Source organism: Salmo salar, chromosome 22, assembly GCF_965601325.2.
Source record: "Salmo salar chromosome 22, fSalSal1, whole genome shotgun sequence".
Classification (NCBI taxonomy): domain Eukaryota; kingdom Metazoa; phylum Chordata; class Actinopteri; order Salmoniformes; family Salmonidae; genus Salmo; species Salmo salar.
This window is the reverse complement of record NC_138312.1, coordinates 15,317,129-15,341,450: the sequence shown is the minus strand read 5'-3', so window position 1 is coordinate 15,341,450 and position 24,322 is coordinate 15,317,129.

Below are 24,322 nucleotides of genomic sequence, written 5' to 3'. Positions count from 1 at the left end.
AACAGAAAATCGTAAATGCAGCGTACAAAGTGAAATTGAAAGTGTCTTATTTTCTTTTTCCAACTACCCAATTCAGCATTTTCTCTTTTCTATTTCCATGTTCATTTTCAAAGTGTATGCAAAATGTATTCTGAGGCGTGAACCAGGAGAGTCAGAAACGCCACACCCCCATGCAGTAGTACATCCTAGCCATGTTGGACCCTCTTTGAATTGATCGTAGACTAGTGTAACCAACAGGGTGTGAACCCAGGTCTCCTTGGCACCAGAAATGCATGCTAAGCTGAAGCCTAGGCATTGACTCAGGGAGCAACTCAGGGAGTAACTCTGGATTAGTCCCAACCTTGCCTGAGACTTGCAAAGTTGCATTTGGGGGCGCAACTTTCACTGGGGACGGTGGGGGGGCTTCTCCCCCCCACATTCTGAAATATAATTTCTCCCCCCAGTTTTATCATTGAATGTGATACAACACTAGGCACCGGTGTGCTTTAGGACCATGCGGACACCTCCGAGCGGTCGGGTAGGCTATTTGGAGTGTTTATCCAACTGGATTAAACTTTGTTTTGTTGATATATATAGTTATGTCCCCCCCACTTCTAAAACCAAAGTTGCGCCCATGTGGTTTGAGAACACCTACTCATTCATGTGTTTTTCTTTATTTTTAGTATTTTCTACAATGTAGAATAATAGTTAAAACATAAAAACTATGAAATAACACATATGGAACCATGTAGTAACCAAAAAAGTGTTAAGCAAATCAAAATATATTTAACATTTTAGATTCTTCAAAGTAGGCACCCTTTGCCTTGATGACAGCTTTGCTAAGACTTGGCATTCTGTCAACCAGCTTCATGAGGAATGCTTTTCCAAAAGTCTTGAAGGAGTTCCCACATATGCTGAGCACTTGTTGGCTGTTTTTCCTTCACTCTGCGGTCCATCTCATCCCAAACTACCTCAATTTGGTTGAGGTCGGGTGACTGTGGAGGCCATGTCATCTGATGCAGCACTCTCACTATCCTTTTTGGTCAAATAGCCCTTACACAGCCTGGAGGTGTGTTGGGTCATTGTCCTGTTGAAAAACAAATTATAGTCCCACTAAGCGATAAACCAGATGGGATATCACTGCAAAATGGTGTGGTAGCCATGCTGGTTAAGTGGGCCTAGAATTCTAAATAAATCACTGACAGTGTCACAAGCAAAGCACCTCCACACCATCACACCTCCTCGTCCATGCTTCACAGTGGGAAACACACATGCAGAGATCATCCGTTCACCTACTCTGTGTCTCACAAAAACATCGTTTGGAGAAAAAAAAATCTCAAATTTGGACTCATCAGACCAAAGGACAGATTTCCAGTCTCGTGTTCATTGCTTGTGTTTCTTGCCCCAAGCAAGTCTCTTCTTCTTATTGGTGTCCTTTAGTAGTGGTTTCTTTGCAGCAATTTGACCATGAAGGCCTGATTCACGCTGTCTCCTCTGAACAGTTGATGGTGAGATGTGTCTGTTACTTGAACTCTGTTAACCTGTTGGGTCTAGGGGGCAGCATTTGCACGTCTGGATAAAAAAAATGTACCCGATTTAATCTGGTTACTAATCCTACCCAGTAACTAGAATATGCATATACTTATTATATATGGATAGAAAACACTCTAAAGTTTCCAAAACTGTTTGAATGGTGTCTGTGAGTATAACAGAACTCATTTGGCAGGCAAAACCCTGAGACATTTTCTGACAGGAAGTGGATACCTGATGTGTTGTATTGACTTTAAACCTATCCCATTGAAAAACACAGGGGTTTAGGAATATTTTGGCACTTCCTATTGCTTCCACTAGATGTCACCAGCCTTTACAAAGTGTTTTGAGTCTTCTGGAGGGAGATCTGACCGAACAAGAGCCATGGAACGATGATGGCCCATTAGACACCTTGCGCGCGAGTTCATGTTGGGTACCCTCGTTCCAATACGTTATAAAAGAGTATGCATTCGTCCACCTTGAATATTATTCATGTTCTGGTTAAAAAAGGCCCTAATGATTTATGCTATACAACGTTTGACATGTTTGAACGAACGGAAATATATTTTTTCCCCTCGTTCATGACGAGAAGTCCGGCTGGCTTACATCATGTGCTAACGAGACGGAGATTTTTGGACATAAATGATGAGCTTTTTTGAACAAAACTACATTCGTTATGGACCTGTGATACCTGGAAGTGACATCTGATGAAGAGAATCAAAGGTAATGGATTATTTACATAGTATTTTCGATTTTAGATCTCCCCAACATGACGTCTAGTCTGTATCGCAACGCGTATTTTTCTGGGCGCAGTGCTCAGATTATTGCAAAGTGTGATTTCCCAGTAAGGTTATTTTTAAATCTGGCAAGTTGATTGCGTTCAAGAGATGTAAATCTATAATTCTTTAAATGACAATATAATATTTTACCAATGTTTTCTAATTTTAATTATTTAATTTGTTACGCTGACTTGACTGCCGGTTATTGGAGGGAAACGATTTCCTCAACATCAATGCCATAGTAAAACGCTGTTTTTGGATATAAATATGAACTTGATAGAACTAAAAATGCATGCATTGTCTAACATAATGTCCTAGGAGTGTCATCTGATGGAGATTGTAAAAGGTTAGTGCATCATTTTAGCTGGTTTTATGGTTTTGGTGACCCTGTCTTTGACTTGACAAAACATTACACACAACTCTTGTAAATGTACTGTCCTAACATACTCTAAATTTATGCTTTCGCCGTAAAACCTTTTTGAAATCGTAAAACGTGGTTAGATTAAGGAGATGTTTATCTTTCAAATGGTGTAACATAGTTGTATTTTTTAAAAATTTGAATTTTGACATTTATTTGGATTCAAATTTGCCGCTCTTGAAATGCACCTGCTGTTGATGGAGTGCACCACGGGTGGCACGCTAGCGTCCCACCTAGCCCCAAGAGGTTAATAATTTATTTGGGCTGCAATCTGATGTGCAGTTAACTCTAATAAACTTATCCTCTGCAGCAGAGATAACTCTGGGTCTTCCTTTCCTGTGGCGGTCCTCATGAGAACCAGTTTCATCATAGTGCCTGATGGTTTTTGTGACTAAACTTGAAGAAACTTAAAAAGTTCTTGAAATTTTCCAGATTGACTGACCTTTATGTCTTAAAGTAATGATGGACTGTCATTTATCTTTGCTTTTTTGAGCTGTTCTTGTGTTGTTTGCATTATATAGCGAATGTGCCCACTCGTTGTGGCACGTGCGCTCTAGCCCACAACTTGCAGATATAGTGTGGGTAGGCTACCTACATGATAAGATTGTTATGGACAAAAGAGCGAGAATATTTTTGTTTGTCAAACAGTATCCAGTCATCGATCACCATGTCACTAGAATAAGACCCTTGATACTTATTAGAAACGAGCATCAAGCTCATCACCGTGCACTTTCACCACACTGTGAAGTTCGTTATAACTTATTTTATTATGGCCTAATAAACTGCATGGTTTTTCCTAGTCGTAGTGGGAGGACCACACTACATATCATCGCGTGACTCCAAGTTTACTTCAATATGATGGTTATTATATCAATATTTGTACATACAGTTGAAGTCGGAAGTTTACATACACTTAGGTTGGAGTCAGTAAAACTCGTTTTCAACCACTCCACAAATTTATTGTTAACAAACTACAGTTTTGCCAAGTTGGTTAGGACATGTACTTTGTGTACTTGTGCATGACACAAGTCATTTTTCCAACAATTGTTGACAGACAGATTATTTCACTTATAATTCACTGTATCACAATTTCAGTGGGTCAGAAGTTTACATACACTAAGTTGACTGTGCCTTTAAACAGCTTGGAAAATTCCAGAAAATGATGTCATGGCTTTAGAAGCTTCTGATGGCTAATTGACATAATTTGAGTCAATTGGATGTGTACCTGTGGATGTATTTCAAGGCCTACCTTCCAACATACTGCCTCTTCGCTTGACCTCATTGGAAAATCAAAACAAATCAGCCAAGACCTCAGAAAAAAAGAATTGTAGACCTCCACAAGTCTGTTTCATCCTTGGGAGCAATTTCCAAATGCCTGAAGGTACCACGTTCATCTGTACAAACAATAATACGCAAGTATAAACACCATGGGACCACGCAGCCGTCATACCGCTCAGGAAGGAGACACGTTCTGTCTGTACTTTGGTACGAAAAGTGCATATTAATCCCAGAACAACAGTAAAGGACCTTGTGAAGATGCTGGAGGAAACAGGTACAAAATGATCTATATCCACAGTAAAACAAGTCCTATATCGACATAACCTGAAAGGCCGCTCAGCAAGGAAGAAGCCACTGCTCCAAAACCACCATAAAAAAGCCAGACTACGGTTTGCAACTGCACATGGGGACAAAGATCGTATTTTTTGGAGAAATGTCCTCAGGTCTGATGAAACAAAAATAGAACTGTTTGGCCATAATGACAATCGTTATGTTTGGAGTAAAAAGGGGGACGCTTGCAAGCCGAAGAACACCATCCCAACCATGAATCACGGGGGTGGCAGCATCATGTTGTGGGGGTGCTTCGCTGCAGGAGGAACTGGTGCACTTCACAAAATAGATGGCATCATGAGGAAAGAACATTATGGGGATATATTGAAGCAAGACCTCAAGACATCAGTCAGGAAGTTAAAGCTTGGTCGCAAATGGGTCTTCCAAATGGACAATGACCCCAAGCATGCTTCCAAAGTTGTGGCAAAATGGCTTAAGGACAACAAATTCAAGGTATTGGAGTGGCCATCACAAAGCCCTGACCTCCATCCTATAGTTTGTGGGCAGAACTGAAAAAGTGTGTGCGAGCAAGGAGGCCTACGTACCTGACTCAGTTACACCACCTCTGTCAGGAGGAATGGGCCAAAATTCACGCAACTTATTGTGGGAAGCTTGTGGAAGGCTACCCGAAACATTTGACTCAAGTTAAACAATGTAAAGGCAATGCTACCAAATACTAATTGAGTGTATGTAAACTTCTGACCCACTGGGAATATGATGAAAGAAATAAAATCTGAAAGAAATCCTTCTCTCTACTGTTATTCTGACACTTCACATTCTTAAAATAAAGTGGTGATCCTAACGGACCTAAGACAGGGAATATTTACTAGGATTAAATGTCAGGAATGGTCAAAAACTGAGTTTAAATGTGTTTGGCAAAGGTGTATGTAAACTTATGACTTCAACTGTAAATGCGTTTCCACCACCATTTCTCGCATAATTCATTTTACATACATAAAAAGATCCCACTACGTCAAGCATATTTTGTTCTGTCGACATTTGGAAAGTTTACCGACAAATTTGCTCTTTCCATCAGGCTTGTCGTGACATTTTTTATCCGACATGTACATTACTCACATAAAAGGTTGGATGGAAACGTGGTTACTGTCAACTTCCTCTTTCTTTTCTGAACAGGAATTCAGAAAGTACCTCAACTCATTATTGTCACTGAAACTATACTTATAGTGTACTTGATCACTCACAAGCAGAGTATTATAAAAACAATTTAATGCCGCAACTTAAAAACAACCCCAAGTATATTTTTGAACAAATATACTAAATTGCAATTAAGTCTGTTTAAGTGTAATGATAGTATACAGTATGTGTACTGTATAGTATACTTAAGATATTCTAGAAAACTACATCTTGTAATAAGTATATTATATGAATTTGTAGTAGTAGTACAGTATATTTAAGTATACTTCAGTATATTTGTAATATATAAAAATATTTTTTTCGCTTGGGCTGAACCACCTTAGTTACAATTCACCATCCTTTGAACTCCTCCTCACAAAGACCCATCTGAGCCATGCCACAATTATAACTGATAGGGTTCGAACAAGGGTCTTCTGTAGATCAGAAGAGCACATTATCCTGATAAGCCAAAGCCTATAGCCAATTAAACTCTTCAGGTATCAGGCAAAGTTACTCATCATGCAAGCAACTAACTAGGAAGAAGTCATTACCTGAGGAGGCTGTGTATTGTGTTGTGATTTTTGTTATATACCTGCTGAGTGGTCAAGGAGCTGATAGTGTAACGGAAGTTGTTTGGCGATGACGCACATGTGATGAGTAATTTACCTAGTGTTTTGTAACTTTGCCTAGTGTTGAGTAACTTTGCCTGAGACCAGAAAAACTGCACTCCCCGAGCTAAATTGCCATGGTTAGGGCTTAGCAGGCTAAATATTATTCTGGTGTACAGCACACCAGGTTCGAACCCTGGAACACTAGTCTAAATTCAATGCACAGAAGTTGACATGGCTAGGATGTACCACTGCATGGTGGTGTCATTTTGATGTCCTGGTTCATATCTCCAGGAAGAAATGTGCATATACTATGAAAATTAAAATAGAAAAGATCAATTGGGAAATTGGGCATTTGGAAAATTTATTTTTACTCTTCCAATTTTCAATTTTACATTGCAATTTCAATGTGGCATGAATCATGCACACTGATATGAAAATGTAAATGCATTTAGCATTTTCACATTCCAATTTGACCAGATACGATGCTATTTTACAGTAAACAGACTTTCAGCACGCTTATAGGGAAGGACATTCAACAAGCACAGCACTTACACAAATTACTGATGATTGGCTGAGAGAAATTAATGATAAAAAGATTGTGGTGGCTGTTTTGTTAGACTTCAGTGTGGCTTTTGACGTTATCGATCATTGTTGCTGAAAAAACGTACAGTGGGGAGAAGTATTTGATACACTGCCAATTTTGCAGGTTTTCCTACTTACAAAGCATGTAGAGGTCTGTAATTTTTATCATAGGTACACTTCAACTGTGAGAGACGGAATCTAAAACAAATATCCAGAAAATCACATTGTATGATTTTTAAGTAAATAATTTGCATTTTATTGCATGACATAAGTATTTGATGCATCAGAAAAGCAGAACTTAATATTTGGTACAGAAACCTTTGTTTGCAATTACAGAGATCATACGTTTCCTGTAGTTCTTAACCAGGTTTGCACACACTGCCGCAGGGATTTTGGCCCACTCCTCCATACAGACCTTCTCCAGATCCTTCAGGTTTCGGGGCTGTTGCTGGGCAATACGGACTTCCAGCTCCCTCCAAAGATTTTCTATTGGGTTCAGGTCTGGAGACTGGCTAGGCCACTCCAGGACCTTGAGATGCTTCTTATGGAGCCACTCCTTAGTTGCCCTGGCTGTGTGTTTCGGGTCGTTGTCATGCTGGAAGACCCAGCCACAAACCATCTTCAATGCTCTTACTGAGGGAAGGAGGTTGTTGGCCAAGATCTCGCGATACATGGCCCCATCCATCCTCCCCTCAATACGGTGCAGTAGTCCTGCTCCCTTTGCAGAAAAGCATCCCCAAAGAATGATGTTTCCACCTCCATGCTTCACGGTTGGGATGGTGTTCTTGGGGTTGTACTCATCCTTCTTCTTCCTCCAAACACGGCGAGTGGAGTTTAGACCAAAAAGCTCTATTTGTGTCTCATCAGACCACATGACCTTCTCCCATGCCTCCTCTGGATCATCCAGATGGTCATTGGCAAACTTCAGACGGGCCTGGACATGCGCTGGCTTGAGCAGGGGGACCTTGCGTGCGCTGCAGGATTTTAATCCATGATGGCGTAGTGTGTTTCCTAATGGTTTTCTTTGAGACTGTGGTCCCAGCTCTCTTCAGGTCATTGACCAGGTCCTGCCGTGTAGTTCTGGGCTGATCCCTCACCTTCCTCATGATCATTGATGCCCCACGAGGTGAGATCTTCCATGGAGCCCCAGACCGAGGGTGATTGACCGTCATCTTGAACTTCTTCCATTTTCTAATAATTGCGCCAACAGTTGTTGCCTTCTCACCAAGCTGCTTGCCTATTGTCCTGTTGCCCATCCCAGCCTTGTGCAGGTAGGTCTACAATTTTATCCCTGATGTCCTTACACAGCTCTCTGGTCTTGGCCATTGTGGAGAGGTTGGAGTCTGTTTGATTGAGTGTGTGGACAGGTGTCTTTTATACAGGTAACGAGTTCAAACAGGTGCAGTTAATACAGGTAATGAGTGGAGAACAGGAGGGTTTCTTAATTGGGGCTAGGGGGCAGTATTTTCACGGCTGGATAAAAAAACGTACCCGATTTAATCTGGTTACTAATCCTACCCAGTAACTAGAATATGCATATACTTATTATATATGGATAGAAAATACCCTAAAGTTTCTAAAACTGTTTGAATGGTGTCTGTGAGTATAACAGAACTCATTTGGCAGGCAAAACCCTGAGACATTTTCTGACAGGAAGTGGATACCTGATGTGTTGAATTACCTTTAAGCCTATGCCATTGAAACACACAGGGGTTGATTAATGTTTTGGCACTTCCTATTGCTTCCACTAGATGTCACCAGCCTTTACAAAGTGTTTTGAGTCTTTTACTGTGAGATCTGACCGAACAAGAGCCATGGAACGGTGATGGCCGATTAGACTCTGGCGCGCGAGTTCATGTTGGGTACCCTCGTTCCAATACGTTATAAAAGAGAATGCATTCGTCCACCTTGAATATTATTCATGTTCTGGTTAAAAAAGGCACTAATGATTTATGCTATACAACGTTTGACATGTTTGAACGAACGTAAATATGTTTTTTCCCCGACGAGAAATCCGGCTGGCTTAGATCATGTGCTAACAACACGGATCTTTTTGGATATAAATGATGAGCTTTTTTGAACAAAACTACATTCGTTATGGACCTGGGATTCCGGGAAGTGACATCTGATGAAGAGAATCAAAGGTAATGGATTATTTACATAGTATTTTCGATTTTAGATCTCTCCAACATGGCCGTTTGTCTGTATAGCAAAGCATATTTTTCTGGGCGCAGTGCTCAGATTATTGCAAAGTGTGATTTCCCAGTAAGGTTATTTTTAAATCTGGCAAGTTGATTGCGTTCAAGAGATGTAAATCTATAATTCTTTAAATGACAATCTAATATTTTACCAATGTTTTCTAATTTTAATTATTTAATTTGTGGTGCTGACTTGACTGCCGGTTATTGGAGGGAAACGATTTCCTCAACATCAATGCCATAGTAAAACGCTGTTTTTGGATATAAATATGAACTTGATAGAACTAAAAATGCATGCATTGTCTAACATAATGTCCTAGGAGTGTCATCTGATGGAGATTGTAAAAGGTTAGTGCATCATTTTAGCTGGTTTTATGGTTTTGGTGACCCTGTCTTTGAATTGACAAAACATTACACACAGCTATTGTCAATGTACTCTCCTAACATAATCTAACTTTATGCTTTCGCCGTAAAACCTTTTTGAAATCGGACAACGTGGTTAGATTAAGGAGATGTTTATCTTTCAAAGGGTGTAAGATAGTTGTATGTTTGAAAAATTTGAATTTTGACATTTATTTGGTTTCAAATTTGCCGCTCTTGAAATGCACCTGCTGTTGATAGGGTGCACCACGGGTGGCACGCTAGCGTCCCACATAGCCCCAAGAAAAACTAACAGGTCTGTGAGAGCCGGAATTCTTACTGGTTGGTAGGTGATCAAATACTTATGTCATGCAATAAAATGCAAATGAATTACTTAAAAATCATACAATGTGATTTTCTGGATTTTTGTTTTAGATCCCGTCTCTCACAGTTGAAGTGTACCGATGATAAAAATTACAGACCTCTACATGCTTTGTAAGTAGGAAAACCTGCAAAATCGGCAGTGTATCAAATACTTGTTCTCCCCACTGTATGTGTTATGGCTTTACAACCCCTTGTCACGCCCTGACCTGAGAGAGACGGTTTATTTCTCTATTTTGTTAGGTCACGGTGTGGGGTGGGCATTCTATGTCATTATATTTCTATGTTTTGGCCAGGTATGGTTTCCAATCAGAGGCAGCTGTCTATCATTGTCTCTGATTGGGAACCATACTTAGGCAGCCTTTTCCCACCTGTGTTTGTGGGTAGTTGTTTTTTGTTTTGTTATCTGTTACCTGACAGAACTGTTGGCTTTTCGTTGTTGTTATTTTTGTTCTAGTGTTCTCAGTATTAAATAATTATTAACACTTACCACGCTGCGCTTTGGTCCCCTTCTTCTAACGACAGGTGTGACACCCCTGCTATATTGTGGATAAAGAGTTACCTGTCTAACAGAACACAGAGGGTGTTCTTTAATGGAAGCTTCTCCAACAAAATCCAGGTATAATCAGAAATTCCCCAGGGCAGCTGTCTAGGCCTCAAACTTTTTTCAATCTTTACTAATGACATGCCACTGGCTTTAACTAAAGCCAGTCTGTTTATGTATGCGGATGACTTAACACTACACGTCAGCTACAAGAGCGACTGAAATGACTGCAACACTTAACAAAGAGCTGCAGTTCGTTTCAGAATGAGTGGCAAGGAATAAGTTATACCTAAATATTTCTAAAACTAAAAGCATTGTATTTGGGTCAAATCATTCACTAAACCCTAAACCTAAACTAAATATTGTAATGAATAATGTGGATATTGAGCAAGTTGAGAGTAAACTGCTTGGACTAACCCTGGATTGTAAACTGTCATGGTCATAACATATAGACACAACAGTAGCTATGAAGTCTGTCCATAACAAAGCGCTACTCTGCATTCTTAACAGCAATATCAACAAGGCAGGTCTTACATGCCCTAGTTTTGTCTCACCTGGACTACTGTTCAAACGTTTGGTCAGGTGCCACAAAGAGGGACTTGGGAAAATTGCAATTGGCTCAGAACAGGGCACCACAGCTGCCGCTTGGATGTACAAAGAGAGCTAACATTAATATGCATATCAATCCATCCTGGCTCAAAGTGGAGGAGAGATTGACTTCATCACTAGTTGTATTTTTGAGAGGTTTGACATGTATAATTTTTTTTAATTAACCTTTATTTAACTAGGCAAGTCAGTTAATTAAGAACAAATTCTTATTTACAATGATGGCCTACCCCGGCCAAATCCTAACCCGGATGATGCTGGGCCAATTGTGCGCCGCCCTACGGGACTCCCAATCATGGTCAGTTGTGACACAGCCTGGAATTGAACCAGGGTCTGTAGTGATGCCTCTAGCACTGAGATGCAGTGCCTTAGACCGCTGCGACACTCGGGAGCCTCAAAATGCACTGATCTTTCTGTTTGAACTACTGGCACACAGCCCGGACACCCATGCATACCCAACAAGACATTCCACCAGAGGTCTCTTCACAGTCCCCAAGTCCAGAACAGACTATAGGAGGTGCACAGTACAACATAGAGCCATGACTACATGGAACTCTATTCCATATCAAGCAACTCATGCAAGCAGTAAAATTAGATTTAAGAAACAGATAAAAATACACCTTATGGAACAGCAGGGACCGTGAAGCAACACGAACATAGGCACAGCCACATGCATAAAAACACATGATAACATAAGCACTATACACACACATACACATGGATCTTGTGTTGTAGATATGTGGTAGTAGAGTAGGGACCTTAAAATGTTGTGAAAACTGTTGTCAATGTATTGTAATGTTTTAAAACATTTATAACTGCCTTAATTTTGCTGGACCCCAGTAAGAGTAAGCTAATTGGGATCCATAATAAACACAAATACAAATAAATGTAGCGTTTCATTTTGTAAGTGGCACTGATTATCCTCCGTACACATGTTAGTAATGCATTATGATTAAGTTACAGTAAGTGTTAAGCAGAGTATGTATTTATGCTGCCTGAGGATCAAGTCTGGTGACCAATACAACTATTGACAAAGCTTATGGGTGGAATTTAAAAATTAAGATGAATAATGTAATATCTAGCCAGAGCAATAAAAAAAAAAGTATACTATGGGATGATTTTCACTGGCTAACATACCTCATGCATTTTTTATCTTGCCTGTACTTTACATTGCAAGTCACATATTACAGTAATCTATTCTTGCCCATAACACCATAGGCAAGACTCAGAGGTTAAATATTCAACACAGTATACACAATGGGTGTTCCAGTTCAAAGAAAACATGCCGGGGGAATTATATCTGCTAACTACGCAACTGCTTCATGCTGCTGTTATACAAGTTCCCACTGAGGATCTACATCAATTACAGTCTCTCCAAAAGTCACACATTTCTAAGATAGAACACCAAAAAACATGCCCGTTGTGGATTTGTGAGTTCCAAATCACTTGTTCCTGAAATAGCATTTTCCCGCAAATGTTGAATTAGCTTGCTTTTGATCACATACAGTGCATTCGGAAAGTATTCAGACCCCTTCACTTTTTCCACATTTTCTTACGTTACAGCCTTATTCTAAAATTTAAATCAATCTACACACAATACCCCATAATGACAAAGCAAAAATATTAAAACTAAAAACTAAAAAATATTACATTTACATACACTACGGTTCAAAAGCTTGGGGTCACTTAGAAATGTCCTTGTTTTTGAAAGTAAAGCACATTTTTGTCCATTAAAATAACATCAAATTGATCAGAAATACAGTGTAGACATTTTTTATGTTGTAAATGACAATTGTAGCTGGAAATGGTAGATTTTTTAAATGGAATATCTACATAGGCGTACAGAGGCCCATTATCAGCAACCATGACCCCTGTGTTCCAATGGAATGTTGTGTTAGCTAATCCAAGTTTATCATTTTAAAAGGCTAATTGATTATTTGAAAACCCTTTTGCAATTATGTTAGCTCAGCTGAAAACTGTTATTCTGATTAAAGAAGCAATAAAACTGGCCTTCTTTAGACCAAATTGAGTATCTGGAGCATCAGCATTTGTGAGTTCGATTACAGGCTCAAAATGGCTAGAAACAAAGAACTTTCTTCTGAAACTCATCAGTCTATTCTTGTTCTGAGAAATGAAGGCTATTCCATGCGAGAAATTGCCAAGAAACTGAACATCTCGTGCAACGCTGTGTACTACTCCCTTCACAGAACAGTGCAAACTGTCTCTAACCAGAATAGAAGGCAGAGTGGGAGGCCCCGGTGCACAACTGAGCAAGAGGACAAGCACATTAGAGTGTCTATTTTGAGAAACAGACGCCTCACAAGTCCCCAACAGGCAGCTTCATTAAATAGTACCTGCAAAACACCAGTCTCAACGTCAACAGTGAAGAAGCGATTCTGGGATGCTGGCCTTCTAAGCAGAGTTGCAAAGAAAAAGCCATATCTCAGACCAGCCAATAAAAATAAAAGATTAAAATGGGCAAAAGAACACAGACACTGGACAGAAGAAGATTGGAAAAAAGTGTTATGCACAGACTAATCTAAGTTTGAGGTGTTCGGATCACAAAGAAGAACATTCGTGAAAGGCAGAAAAAATGAAAAGATGCTGGAGGTGGGCTTGACGCCATCTGTCAAGCATGCTGGAGGCAATGTGATGGTCTGGGGGTGCTTGGTGGTGGTAAAGTGGGAGATTTGTACAGGGTAAAGGGGATCTTGAAGAAGGAAGGCTATCACTCCATTTTGCAATGCCCTGCCATACCCTGTGGATGGCGCTGAATTGGAGCCAATTTCCTCCTACAACAGGACAATTACCCAAAGCACAGCTCCAAACTATGCAAAAACTATTTAGTGAAGAAGCTGTCAGCTGGTATTCTGTCTATAATGGAGTTGCCAGCACAGTCACCGGATCTCAACCCTATTGAGCTGTTGTGGGAGCAGCTTGACCGTATGGTATGTAAGAAGTGCCAATCAACCCAATCCAACTTGTGGGACATACTTCAGGAAGCATGGGGTGAAATCTCTTCAGATTACCTCAACAAATTGACAACTAGACTCACAAAGGTCTGCAAGGCTGTAATTGCTGCAAATGGAGGATTCTTTGACGAAAGCTACCTTAAGTTTGAAGGACACAATTATTATTTCAATTAAAAATCATTATTTCTAACCTTGTCAACGTCTTGACTATATTTCCTATTCATTTTGCAACTCATTTCATGTATGTTTTCATGGAAAACAAGGACATTTCTAATTGACCTCAAACTTTTGAATGGTAGTGTAAGTATTCAGACCCTTTACTCAGTACTTTGTTGAAGAACCTTTGCCAGCGATTACAGCCTTGAGTCTTGGGTATGATGTGACAAACTTGACACACCTGTGTTTGGGGAGTTTCTCCCATTATTTTCTGCAGATCCTCTCAAGAACTGTCAGGTTGGATGGTGTGTCACTGCACAGCTATTTTCATGTCTCTCCAGAGATGTTCGATCGGCTCTGGCTGGGTCACTCAAGGACATTCAGAGACTTGTCTTGAAGCCTCTCCTGTGTTGTCTTGCCTGTGTGCTTAGGGTCGTTGTTCTGTTGGAAGGTGAACCTTCACACCCAGTCTGAGGTCCTGAGCGCTCTAGAGCAGGTTTTTATCAAGAATCTCTCTGTACTTTGCTCCTTTCATCTTTCCCTCTATCCTGACTAGTCTCCCTGCTAATGAAAATCCCCACAGCATGATGCTGCCACCACCATGCTTCACCGTAGGGATGGTATTGGCCAGGTGATGAGCGGTGCCTGGTTTCCTCCAGATGTGACGCTTGGCATTCAGGCCAAAGAGTTCAAACTTGGTTTCATCAGACCAGAGAATCTTGTTTCTCATGGTCTGAGAGTCCAACCGGACTGTCATGTGCCTTTTACTGAGAAGTGGCTTCCATAAGGTCACTCTACCGTAAAGGCCTGTTTGATGTAGTGCTGCAGATATGGTTGTCCTTCTGGAAGGTTCTCCCATCTAGGGCTGTGGTGGTCATGAAATTTAATCAGCCGGTGATTGTCAAGCATATAACTGTCGGTCTCACGGTATTTGACCATTAATTTTCATAAACACATTTAGCATCTCCTGGCTTCCACACAATTCATAAAAAAAAATGGAATAAGTCAATGTAAAATAGCCTACACCTTCACAATAAATACATTATTTATTTTAGACAGGTCTAAAGGAGCATGATATGAAGAAAATGTAATCTATTTCAGAAGAACAGAATAGCATACTCTGATACGCAGAGTTGATCCTGATGTGGCTATGCCAAATGGCTGTGGGCTACGCTAGTTAATTAAGCAGAGACGATTTGCTTATAATTTTGTGGCATTATTTAATATTATTTTATATTGTGAAGAATACAATTGAACAAAGCTAAATAAAATATAAATATTTTCTCCAAACGATTTGAGGGAGTGCGCAGTTAACAAAGAAATAAGTACTCTTATATGCTTAATTTAGAGTTATTAATGTAACTTTAGTTGTTCTACAAAAGTTAGGCTATATGTTTTGATTTTTAATACATTGTAAGGCAGCATGATGACACGCTAATGATAATTTGAAAAAAGTTGCTTGAAAAGGCATGTGCAGGCTCTTGTGCAGGCTGTACACACTCCAATAGTTTCTCATTCTCAATTTGACAAGCACTTGATAATGCCTCAAATGTCACGGCGGCATCCCTTTTGTGACCTTAATGCACCCTATAAAAGTCCATGCCTTTTGCGGCCCGGAATGCCCCGTTGTGCCCTTCACCCTGAGTGTGCTACGCAATCCGGTGTCTCTGACTCACTCTCCATGATTGGGTCTTTCTCACAGGCTACAAGTGAAGACAGACACATCGGGGACGCAACTGCGCGTGTCCTTATCCAATTCCGAGGTGCATATTGAAGATATGGGATGAACTGTCCACATTTACTTTTCATCAGCCAACAAGATGAGTAGGCCTAACGAAGAGCAAAACCACTAGCCTATGTAAATCTACTACCCCCCATAGTACAAATGTCTACCTATTCTATTCTGTGCGAGAAATAAATATTCCAAACAGTCTGGGACAGTTGTGGGATGCGATAGATCCCAAATTAATACAACAATGTGGTTGAGTTAACAGATCAGAACATTTAGCTTAAAATGTTGATAAACTATCAGGCTATTTCTTCACATTATAAGCGCAGCAATGTGCACATGGTAGTAGGCTATAAGCGTAAATGTTCCATTAGCGGGAAACACCATTATTAAAAGTGACCGCAAATGCAATTATGCATGTAATGATTTTATTATAAAGGTGCATTTTTACAGTGAAAATGATCTTCCCCAAACTTGAAACTCACTCGCTACTTATGTATGACAGTTAGGCTATACACCACTTGTAAAGTGGATTAATCTGCTTAATTTTAAGAAGTTATTTGGCCACTTTAGTTGTGATACAAACCTTATTAAAACATATAGGCCTACGGACCAGGCTACATGAGGTGTACGACTATGATTTCAACAAGATGCAAAAAAAGGCATTGTTTCTTACTATATATAGTTCACAAGTGATAGGCTAATATTGTCACCCATCAGCCTATTCTTGATTTAATATTGACTTTACATATACTAAATACTATCTGTGTGACATTTGTTTTGATTTTGAATGGACCATTCTCATGCACCTGTATCAAAACAGGGGCAGTGGAAAAAATACGTCATCTACGCACTTAAACAGTGAATGAAGGATGCTTTTCCACGTGGTTCATTTTCATGCCAGCCAGGTAGGCTATACTCGTATTGTAAATATAAGCAAAGTGCTTAATATTAGGAAAGTTGAGAAATAAATATAGTAGGCCTAGCTTATAAAAGCTGAAGGGATCCTCCTCTTTTTATTAGCAGCAATCACTGTTTTCTCCTGCAATTGCGTAGCCTATAGAAATGTTGCACAACATTAGCTCATGGGCTCTCATGAAGTGTCTGATTACATTTTCTAATAATTTTGTGTTGATGTCAGAGTGATTTGAGGGACAATAGAGTGCTGAGTATCAGGCAGTTAGCAAGTTTGGTAGGCTACTAATGACCATCAGCAGCATCAGAACTTGGAAAAGCCTAATTACCGTGACTAAAAGGTCATGTGGAATTTCACTGCCGTCATGACTCATGACCGCCTGTGTGGCAGTAATAGGGTCACCGCAACAGCCCTACTCCCACCTCAACAGAGAAACTCTGGAGCTCTGTTAGAGTGACCATTGGGTTCCCCCGATTGCTCAGTTTTGCCGGGCGGCCAGCTCTCGGATGAGTCTTGGTGGTTCCAAACTTTTTCCATCTAAGAATGATGGAGGCCACTGTGTTCTTGTGGACTTTCAATGCTGCAGACATTTTTTGGTACCCTTTCCCAGATCGGTGCCTTGACACAATCCTCTATGGACAATTCCTTCGACCTCATGGCTTGATTTTTGCTCTGACATGCACTGTCAACTGTGGGACCTTATATAGACAGGTGTGTGCCTTTCCAAATCATGTCCAATCAATTGAATTTACCACAGGTGGACTCAATTCAAGTTGTAGAAAAATCTCAAGGATGATCAATGGAAACAGGATGCACCTGAGCTCAATTTCGAGTCTCATAGCAAAAGGGCTCAATACTTATGTAAATCAGGTATTTCTGCTTTTTATTTTAATACATTTGCAAAAATGTCTTAAAACCTGTTTTCGCTTTGTTATTATGGGGTATTGTGTGTAGATTGATGAGGAAAATATTTTATTTAATCAATTTTAGAATAAAGCTGTAAAGTAACAAAATGTGGAAAAGGTGAAGTGGTCTGAATACTTTCTGAATGCACTGTATGAGGTGGCATATTTTTACATGAATTTTCACTTCAGAATTTTGTCCCATTATACAAGGAATCTGATTGTCTGAACATCCCTTTTTATTTGAGTAAAGTTGCGCTGGCACTATATTTTATGTTATTGCCGAGGTGTAGGCTGTGAGATATGTCAGAAAGTGACACTGTGTAGACCTGAGCTGAGCTCTAAAGTAGAGATACAGTTATGTGATGGACAGAAGATTGGCTGAGAATTAAAAAAGAAGATGAGCCCTCTCCGAGCACTACAGGACAGCTGACAGGCAGCCTGTAAAGCTCTCTCCTCAGGTTCACATGGAGTGAGCCCTCTCTGGAAGGCCACAGGTGAGCTTGACTGATAACTATGGAAGTCATCCTTCCCATACTATGACTTGTGGGTGTGAGACCAAGCTAGCTAGAAAAATAGTTGTAAACAATTTCAATTGATGTGCTTTGGCAAATAGTTTTCCCTTATTCTCTGGGTATAATGTAACTCTGCATATTTGCAGTAAATCTGAATATTGCTCAATTTAACAGAGTTAACTCACAAGACTACCATCTGTAGGAACATCAAAGTCACCCATTAGAAAATAATAATATCAAGCAACATGAAAAGATAGGAATATTAAAATAATGTGCCTTACTGGCAAGTACATGTGCTCATCATTGCAAATGAAAAGTTTGGAACGTGTTAAAGCTGCCTGTGAAGAAAATCTTTGACTGTGTGGTGGAGAAAAAATAATTGGGTAAAGGCTTTGGAAATCTCAGTCTGTAGAGAGACAGTTATTTTGATTTCAGTTTCTAGTGGGACGCATACGAAAGAGGTATGACATTTAAATAAACACACAGTATGTCATTCTATTTGGATCAAGATGTTTCAGACAGGAACATGATATATCTATGATTTGTATTTCACGTTTGTTTACAGTAGACACATCATTTACTCTGAAGGTGCACTTCTCTCTCACACAAACACTTAGATCAGCATCATTCAAATATCTATCCAAAGTCATTCAACTTGAGCAAAATCAACCTGTTTTGTGTTCTCCCAGTAGAATGAATTGCAATAGAGATCTATTCCAGTGACAGTATTCTCTAACAAAACATGACATTCCACAGTCTCAGGGATTTTTTTTTTATTGGACAGGATCAAACAATGTCAATGTCTCTGATGAGATCAAAAGTAGAGCAGGGAGGGTATGCGCCAAGTGGATCATAGTGCCGTCCTATTTTATTGACTTCTACCATGTTTCTCTTTGTCATCCATCCTGTCAACCATCCTGCCAGAGCAGCAGCATAGCCATCTTCAGCTAATCAGCAAAAGTAGACAAAAGTCAAATTGCAGCTAAATATTGGTGCTATTTTACAACAGCTCCTCGTGTTGTTTGGTTCAAGAATAAAAATGTTAAAGATTGCACACACATTGAAAAGGGATGATCCTGACTTTTGTGCTAATCAAACCTTTGTCGAATGTATTATTTTAAACTGGGTGATTCGAGCCCTGAATGTTGATTGGCTGACAGCTATGGTATATCAGACCAAACAATTTATTTTAACTGCTCTAATTATGTTGGTAACCAGTTGATAATAGCAATAAGGCACCTCGGGGGTTTGTGGTATATGGCCAATATACCACGGCTAAGGGCTGTATCCAGGCAGCCACGGTGCGTCGTTGTTACGGATACAGGTATCCTGAGTGTGTATCCTGAGTGTCCATAAGAACAGCCCTTAGCCATGGTATATTGGCCATATACCACACCCCCTCAGGCCTTATTGCTTAAAAATATACACTGAGTGTACAAAACATTTAGGGACACTTTCCTGATATCGAGTTGCACCCCCTTTTGCCCTCAGAACAGAACTACAAGGTGTTGAAAGCATTCCACAGGGATGGTGGTCCATGTTGACACCAAATCTTGTGTCAAGTTGGCTGGATGTCCTTTGGGTGGTGGGCCATTCTTGACACATATGGGAAACAGTTGAGCGTAAAATACTCAGCAGCATTGATTTTCTTGACACACTCAAACTGGGTGTGCCTGGCACCTACTACCATACCCCGTTCAAAGGCACTTACATATTTAGTCTTGTCCATACACCATCTGAATGGCACACATACACAATCCATGTCTCAAGGCTTTAAAATCTTTCTTTAACCTGTCTCTTCCTCTTCATCTACACTGATTGAAGTGAGATTTAACAAGTGACATCAATGAGGGATCATAGCTTTCACCTTGATTCACCTGGTCAGTCTATGTGATGGAAAGAGCAGGTGTTCCTAATGTGCAGCAGCTACACATATACTACTTGACCAAAATTATGTGGACACCTGCTCGTCGAACATCTCATTCCAAAATAATGGGCATTAAAATGGAGTTGGTCTCCCCTTTGCTGCTATAATAGCCTCCACTCTTTTGGGAAGGCTTTCCAACAGATGTTGGAACATTGCTGCGGGGACTTGCTTCCATTATGCCACAAGAGCGTTAGTGAGGTTGGGCATTGATTTTGGGCGATTAGGCCTGGGGTGCAGTTGGCGTTCCAATTCATCCCAAATGTGTTTGATGAGGTTGAGGTCAGGTCTCCGTGAAGGCCAATCAAGTTCTTCCACAGCGATCTCAACACACCATTTCTGTATAGACCTCACTTTGTGCATGGGGTCATTGTCATGCTGAAAAAGTAAAGGGCTTTCCCCAAGCTGTTGCCACAAAGTTGGAATCACAGAATCGTCATTGTATGCTGTAGCATTAAGATTTCCCTACACTGGAACTAAGGGGCCTGAGCCATGAAAAACAGCCCCAACCATTATTTTCCATCAAACTTTACATGCATTCGGGCAGGTACCGTTCTGCTGGCAACTGCCAAACCCAGACTGGTCCATCGGACTGCCATGGTGAACTGTGATTCATCACTCCAGAGAACGCGTTTCCACTGCTCCTGACTCCAATGGCGGCGAGCTTTACACCACTCCAGCTGCTCGGCCATGGAAATCCATTTCATGAAGCTCCCGACAAACAGTTATTGTGCTGACATTGCTTCCAGAGGCAGTGTGGAACTTGGGAGTGAGTGTTGCAACAGAGGACAGACGATTTTTACACCCTTTAGCACTCGGTTGTCCCGTTCTGTGAGCTTGTGTGGCCTACCACTTTGCGGCTGAGCCGTTGTTGCTCCTAGAAGTTTTCACTTCACAATAACAACCCTTACAGTTGACTGGTGCAGCTCTAGCAGGGCAGAAATTTGACAAACTTACTTGTTGGAATGGTGGCATCCTATGACGGTGCCACGTTGAAAGTCACTAAACTCTTCAGTAAGGCCTTTCTACTGCCAATGTTTGTCTATGGAGATTACATGTCTGTGTGCTCGATTTTATACACCTGTCAGCAACGGGTGTGACTGAAATAGCCAAATCCACTCATTTGAAGGGGTGTCCACATACTTTTGCATTTATAGTGTAGCTCTCCACCTCTCTTTTGTCATTTAAAGGCAATTTTCTCTCCTTCAATTGAGCTTCAGTCCATCACCATTTGAGCAATCTGCAAGAACAATATAGTCTCCTTATCTGTTCTCCTCTGTCAAACATCCTCTTGTATTTCAGTCCATTAAGGTATGTATGCCATTAACCCTGGGCGGTCTCCACACTGCCGTGCCTATCTGGAGTATCCTCTCGTCTCTCTCCTATAAAATATTGATTAGGAACTGTGAGGCTATCATGTCCAGCCATTTGAAGTAACCCATTGTTTACCTTCATTTTGTCTATGTTAATACCATTTAAAGTGCTAGTACCGTAGTGGAGCAGAAGAATCAATGGAACCGGTATCAGTGGTCGAAAGAGGCCAACATTTGACAGCTGAAAATTAGAAGTATGCAAAGTACATTTTCAGAAGCAGAGAGTTGGAGAGTTCAGTACATGTGTTAGATTCCTTGTTCAGCAATTTCACTCTTCAATAAATGCGTTACTTGTCAAATATGTCGCGTTCTTTCTAAAGAGCCGCTATGTATCTGTAGAATGGCCACACTGTATGTATCTGTAGGTGGGACAGTAATAGTCCATGGCTCAGAAGGAAAAATTCACATTTGTCACTTTGGTGTAGCAAGTCTAATGATGATTTTCATTAAGGTCCATGTCTGCGGGGTATGTTTTGGTATGATAACCACGTATCTGAGGTAACTAAATGTGGTAGCTGAAATCACTGCGTTATATGTTATGACCCCTATGCGGTTATTTGGCCCAACAGGATTGAGGGTATGAAATGTTTTCTGATTATCAGGGCTCCTGAGTGGCGCAGTGGTCTAAAGCACTGCATCTCACTGCAAGAGGCATCACTACAGTCCCTGGTTTGATTCTAGGCTGCATCACATCCGGCCGTGATTGGGAGTCCCATAGGGCGGCGCACAATTGGCTCAGCGTCTAAGATATTTGTTCTTAACTGACTTGCCTAGTTAAATAAACAAATCAAGGAGGAATCTTCTGAAACTAAGGCAATTTGATGTGTTAATGACATCTCTATGGTCCCACCTTTGGGGGCCAAAGGTCCTACATGTATGCATTTTGGGGTACATCGAGACAGAATGGACAGTATTGAGATGCACTCTATTATCACATGGGACCCCAGATCAGGGTTTCCCAAACTCGGTCCTGGAGGCTAGGGGGAAAAAACTAAACGTGCACCAAGGGTGGCTCCAGGACCGAGTTTGGGAGACTCTGTTTTAGACTAGCCTCCTCTGTATTGTCAGCACTGGAAATATGGATTTCGTTTCATAACCAAGCAATGACAGCAAATACAGAATGGTTTAGGCTAATGATGTATTGCTTGATTTATTGTCATACAGTAGCAAAATCTGCATGGATCTGTGTACATATTGATATTGTTTATATTAACTACTTCACTAAACACTAAGTTCCCTGGAAGGCATGTGATTCTAAAGTAACCAGGCATTCAATAACACCTGATCTGAGCCCACTTGCCTCACTCTTTTGAAGAGTAGCCAGTTGCTCCCAGGACATAACGACCTCTTATGCATTTTTGTTACAATAACATGGTTACTTTAATCAGCCTCGCATGATTTTGTCACAGCCACAGTTTTATTTAGCTGACAGAGTTTGTCATTAAGGGCCTCAGCAGTCTTGCTTAGGTCTGAGGGAATGAGAATGTTTGGTTCATGATAGAGCATCTCTACTGTCCATGGCCCTCCTATAGATACACCGCTCTACTGTCCATGGCCCTCCTATAGATACACCGCTCTACTGTCCATGGCCCTCCTATAGATACACCGCTCTACTGTCCATGGCCCTCCTATAGATACACCGCTCTACTGTCCATGGCCCTCCTATAGATACACCGCTCTACTGTCCATGGCCCTCCTATAGATACACCGCTCTACTGTCCATGGCCCTCCTATAGATACACCGCTCTACTGTCCATGGCCCTCCTATAGATACACCGCTCTACTGTCCATGGCCCTCCTATAGATACACCGCTCTACTGTCCATGGCCCTCCTATAGATACACCGCTCTACTGTCCATGGCCACTCTCTATAGATACACCGCTCTACTGTCCATGGCCCTCCTATAGATACACCGCTCTACTGTCCATGGCCCTCCTATAGATACACCGCTCTACTGTCCATGGCCCTCCTATAGATACACCGCTCTACTGTCCATGGCCCTCCTATAGATACACCGCTCTACTGTCCATGGCCCTCCTATAGATACACCGCTCTACTGTCCATGGCCATCCTATAGATACACCGCTCTACTGTCCATGGCCCTCCTATAGATACACTGCTCTACTGTCCACGGCCCTCCTATAGATACACCGCTCTACTGTCCATGGCCCTCCTATAGATACACCGCTCTTCTAGTCCATGGGCCAGTGAAAAAATGTGTCCACTTTTGGGGTGGCACAGGTTTGATGGTATTCAATTGTACACCACAAGCCCCTGATCAACTTGATATATGGTAACTTCTCCAAAAAAAAGTAGCTTAATACGTTTTTCACACCTACAGCGTCTTGTTGTATTGGGAGTCTATGCAATAGAACGTTTGAAAACTGATAAAGGAACGTTGAGACAAGTTGGAATGTTCACATGCTCATTGAAAATGACTATCAGAAAGAATGGAACATTTTTATTGAGTAGATCTCATCATAAAAACCATGGGATTTGGTCAATTTTTGGCCGTCAGATCTAATGAATTTGACGGACTCATCATCGAAAACGTGGAATTAGCATGTGTTGTTTAATCCTCCCAAAACTATTATTGTGCTCATGCATATCAATATAAGGGTGATTAGTAAATATGAACATCAGCAGGGCGATTAGTATTCAGTGATACATGGCTCCTTTAGTAAGACGGTTTGCTCTGTAAATTAGTGCTCGTAATTACTGCCTAATTGGTTTGTTAAAATGAAAAATCGACACCAGTCTATCATTGGCGCTAGAGCATGAACTCCCTAGTACACAACTAACATTCATATCCCTAACGCATTCATTCATTCATTCATTCATTCATTGATTCATTCATTCATTCATTCATTCATTCATTCATTCATTCATTCATATCCCTAATGGCAAACTTGGAAACATGCCAATCAAAGATGTACAGTATGATGTGATTTAACTATCCATTTTCCTGTTAGGTTTATTCCCCCGGGGATTCATGTTCTGCAACTCTACAACTTGTAATGTCAAGCTTTACAATTTGTAATGTGAATATATGTTGAATCTATTGTTGATGTAGCTAGCCTACTATTAAACGTAATGAAGCAGAT